This window comes from Vanacampus margaritifer, chromosome 13 (genome assembly GCF_051991255.1).
Source record: "Vanacampus margaritifer isolate UIUO_Vmar chromosome 13, RoL_Vmar_1.0, whole genome shotgun sequence".
In the NCBI taxonomy this organism is placed as follows: Eukaryota; Metazoa; Chordata; class Actinopteri; order Syngnathiformes; family Syngnathidae; genus Vanacampus; species Vanacampus margaritifer.
Genome location: NC_135444.1, coordinates 21,367,375 through 21,372,381, shown reverse-complemented (window position 1 = coordinate 21,372,381; position 5,007 = coordinate 21,367,375).

Sequence of the window (5,007 nt, the reverse complement as noted above, 5' to 3'; positions counted from 1 at the left end):
TTACCAGCTCCCTGCATCGACATTCATAATGATTTTTTTTATTTAGAAATGTTTAACACACACAAAAATAGAAGATTAGAATCGTTTTTGTTTGTTGTCACTCAGCATCTCAAGTCATGCTGGCAAAACATTAGATCAGATTTTACCCCCCCCCCCCTCCTGCCCCCCTCCCTTTACGTTCTCACTATTCAACTGTTTAATTTGTCCAAACTGCAATAAATGTATGCAGTATTTGGTTTGATAATATATATATTTTTTTAAAGAAGGTAATTTCAGAGTTCATTTATGTTGCACATGCTCCTACTTTTTTCTTTTTTAACAACAACTTTACATCTTTACAAAACGAGCCAGTGACATCATATATTCTTTTGTTTTCTTTTCTTATTTAACCAAACTGCAAACATTGTTTTTCTGGACCAAAACTGCAATTACACGAGATGATTTATTTAATTGAAAAACAAAAATGATTGAAATAAACAGCCTTTGTCTCAATTTGTGCATAAGAACAATGTATTATAGTAAGTAAAAATAAGAAATTAGAATATAGTACATAATGTAAAAAACTACTGTGTGAACAATGACATATATATTTTTTTATATCATCAAAAAACACTGATTAAATGAAAGTGCATTACTGTACTTGGCCAGGCTTGTATCTGTCTTTTTAACATTTTGTGAATTGTCAATTAGCACATTCATTGTCAATCAGTAAATTTGTCCATGAATTACATTTGCTTGAAATGTAATTCATAAATAGATTTTTTTTTTTTATCGGGCAAGGCCTAAACCTACGGGGGAAAAAAAGTATAATAATTGTATTTGCATTTTTGACCGCATTCTGCTCTTTTTTTTTTTTTTGTTGGGCGTTTTAATTTTTGGTCTAAGCTGTAGCTTGTTTTGCTGAGCCAGATTTGACTCTTTCTTTTCTTTTCTTTTTTTTAGGTTGGCGTTTTTGCTGTGATTGCGTGCGCTGCCGTCCCGCGTGTTTGTTTTGCCCACTCGGGCGCGTGTTTGCACCGTCAACAACACGCTGATTTCTTTGGTTTGTTTTCAGCGTTTTTCTTCCTGTTGCCAAGCTTTATTGCGCCTCATCAACAAGAAGACGAAGAATAGACGACGTGATCTGCTGAGCTGCAACAAAACACATTCTTATTAAAAATAAATAAATAAATATATATATATTGTGAGTGAAATCAGTGAGTGACAAAGATTTCGCTTGCTCACGCCTCATTTGGTCAACATGCACAAGGCCTGCGGAGGCGTTTTGAATATTTTAAAGGCCACAAAAAAGAGGAGCATCGAAGAGAAGACGATGAAGAGGAGAGGAGGATGAGGAGGATTGCAAGGGGGGGGGGGGGGGTGGATCTCGTGTGGAAATAAAACACGGCACACGTGCAGAATAAGCACAACAATATCTTACAATTATTTGTTTGATTAACATTTCATGTTCCCCAGTGAGGGAAGTAAAAAGTCAATCTAAGGAGCAAAAAAAAAAAAAAAAAGTGCTTCCATTAAACGTAACCACATTCCCGCCATGCCTCGGGCCACGTGCACAAATCAATCACGGCTGGGCTCGGGCTGAACCTCGTTTTTTTTAAAAAAAAGATGATTTATTAATAACATTTTCGTGTTTCTTCCGCCTTTTAAAAGAGATTTAAACAAATGGATATACCTCATGTATAGTTGCTTGCACAGTACATAAAAACTGTAAACTGTTTTTGTTGTTAATTTTTTTTAAACCGTCAAAGAGGACATCCTGGACATTTGAAAATTGAAACAAATGGATTATACAGAAAGAATAAAATGTTAGTTGGTGGATTTTTTTTTTGTAATTGGCCATCTTTTGTGGCAATGCAATTGAATCCAAACACTGCCCCCATTGTCTCCTGGTGGTACTGCAACATTTGTTCCTTTGATGAACACAGATTATTAACCGACCATATTTGGATTTTCTTGTGAGACAAAATGTTTTATCTGCATTCTCATAACATTCTGCATTTTGTCTTGGAAAATGCACGTCTTTATAGTTCCAATTTGTTTCCCCTCAAAATACGACTAAGGTGTTTACATGTGTGTGATACAAGGAATCACTCAACTGATTTGTTGTTGTTTTTTTGCATTGACCTGTTAGCCAAAAGTGAAGATACAAGCGCTTAATGGTTGGCAGCGAGTGAACAATTCTTCAAAAAAGGCCAAGTGTGCTTGCTTCCAGCTTTTTATTACCACTTCCAGTTGATATTTACTGTCAAACTACACTTTGTCTATTTAAAACATTTTTTTTTCCATTGGACAACAGCGCTAGCTCAATGCTAATAAACAATTGCAAAGAAGGCATATTAATGTTTGGTGTTAAAGTGATGTAAGTCTTCAAGCAACAGATATTTGAACTCAAACGGTGCAAAAAACACGTGTAGATAAAGTCACGATACAAAAGTTCTTTATTCTCAGACTTTTTTTCAGTTCATTACAATTCTTTTTTTTTTAACCAAGATTATGACTTATTTTTCTTTAAAGATTCATTTTTTTCTTGATTTTTTTCCTCACTGAGAGAGAAGTAAAATTTTCTCGGTTTTCTCACAGTTTTTCTTTTTAATAATAAAAATCCCTAAAAAAACAACAACATTCATTTGGTCGTATGATTCTGACTTTTTCCCAAAAAATAAATTAATTAAGGATTACTATTATTTTATTTTACTCTACAGAATATCTTATTTTTGTTGTAAAATTTGGACTTTATTAAATAAATCTGTCCTTATTCTCTTAAATTAAATCTTTCTGATTTTCTCTTAGAATTGTTTTTTTTTATGTTTTTGGTACTAAATGCATTTTTTTTATTTAAAAAATATAGACATTTTTATCTGCCAAATTTAAAAAACGGTGTAATTTTTCTTTATTTTTTTTTGCCTTTATTTTTTTTTCCTGTAGAAAATGGAACTTTTGTGAGTAAATGATCCGACTTCTTGACGTGAACAAAATCTGACTTTAGTCTTGTACAATTACAACTTGTTGTTGTTATAGCAACATGACAACTTTGTCGTCGTATTTCTTTTCAGTGTGGAACTAATACCCCCAAACTCTCCTTTCATGATATTCAACTGATTTTAAAGTGTCTCTAAGTCAACATTTGCGTCTTGTTTTCAGGCGTTTATGTGAAACAAACGACAGATTCGCATGCTTGTTTAACTATAAAGAGACAAGCTGCTGATTAGTAGAAAACACAAAGAGTGGGATTGTGATGACTCCCTCAGGCTGCACTGCTGCTCGTTATACTCGCGCGCGCGCGTGTGTGTGTGTAGTCACAATATTTGCTCGGCTTTGTTTCGTGCAGGTCTGACGAGTTGTGGGCATCGAACCTGCGAGCTCACAGCACTGATTAACTCAACGCCGGATTCAAAGAGTTCAGCAAAGTTTGGGTCGTACACATGAACACCCCCCCCCCCCCCACACACACACACACACATCTTTCCTTCAACATGGGGGCTTATTCATTATTCACCTGATGTGACAAACAGTGCAAAGCAGCTGTCAGTGCTGCAACAAGGCGCACACACAAATTATTCATGATGCCGCAGAAAGAAAAGAAGCGAGAGCTTGAAAATAATAACAAGAAGAGACACACCGACCTCCATATCACCATTTAACACCGCTACTTTATACCTTTGGCACACACACACACGTGGGATTAAAGCCCCCCCCCCAACCCCCCTCACACACACACACACACACACGCACATTTTGTTGTTACATTTTGGATTACATTATTTTTTTGTTCCGCCTCACAATTCCAGTAGTCTGTAAAAATGAAGCCTATTGTAGCATTATTTGATAGACAAAACAATTAGTAACCCTGGTGCACAGCAAAGATGTCGATTTGTGAGCTAGTAGCAGCTAGTAGCTGTAAGCTAGTGCTAAAGTAGCATTTGTTATTCCTTCACTGCCATTGACGGCTATAGACGTCAAAAATTCATTTGAACTCTCTCCAATAGTTTTCATTTTTTTCCCTTTTTTTTTTAAACAAGAGTATGAAAACCACGAAAAAATTATTGCATATTTAGAACAGACTCATGATAAATGATTTAAAATTTTAATCGCTTGATGCCCCGAATTAAAAAAAACAAAAGATTATCAAAAATTAGGGGCGTCAGACAATTAATATTTTTAATCGTAATTAATCGCATGACTTCCAATAGTCACTCACGATTAATCACAAATTTTATATCTGTTCTAAATGTACAATAAAAAAAATCTAGGTTTTCATACTCTTGTTAACTAACAAAAGTGGAAAAAAATGTGAAACTAATCAAAATAGTTCAAATGAATTTTTGACGTCTATAGTTGTTAATGGCAGTGAATGAGTTAATCATGATTAATTTGGTAATCATTACTTAAAATAAGAAAATAATTAGATGTAAAAAAATATTAAGACAAATACATTTATTTTAAACACTTTAATTTTGCAAGTTTCTTTTGGACCAAACAAGATTTTTATTAAATTAGTTAAAAACAAAACAAAAAAGTGCAAATGTATTAAAATTGTCCAAAAAATTATTTTTGTAATCAGAGTAATCACATCTTAGAAGTTTGATGAATCACGATTAATTGCTTAATTAAAAACGCTTTTTTTTTTAAATCAAAGTTTTTTTTGCACCCCCCAAATTTAAAGAGCACCTGTTATGTCTTCATTTTTTCAACATTTAATGTTATGAGGACGTCTTCGCACAGCCCTATGACGTGTAATTCTTTTCAGTCCTTAGACTTGTTTCTAATGGCATGTCCCAAGGTGCTTGTGTCTGCGAGTGATTCTAAATCCAAGACCACACATACACTCACAGGTTAGAAATCGGCGGGGGCCAAATGAGGCCATCTTGAAAGCTTTCCATTAGTCGGGTCTGGGGCCCTGAACAGCGTGAGTCTGAAGGGGAGGGGTTTGTGCATGTGCATGTGTGTGTGTGTGTGTTTAACCGCTTCATTTAGCATCACATATCAGCAGATGATTGCATGTGAGCT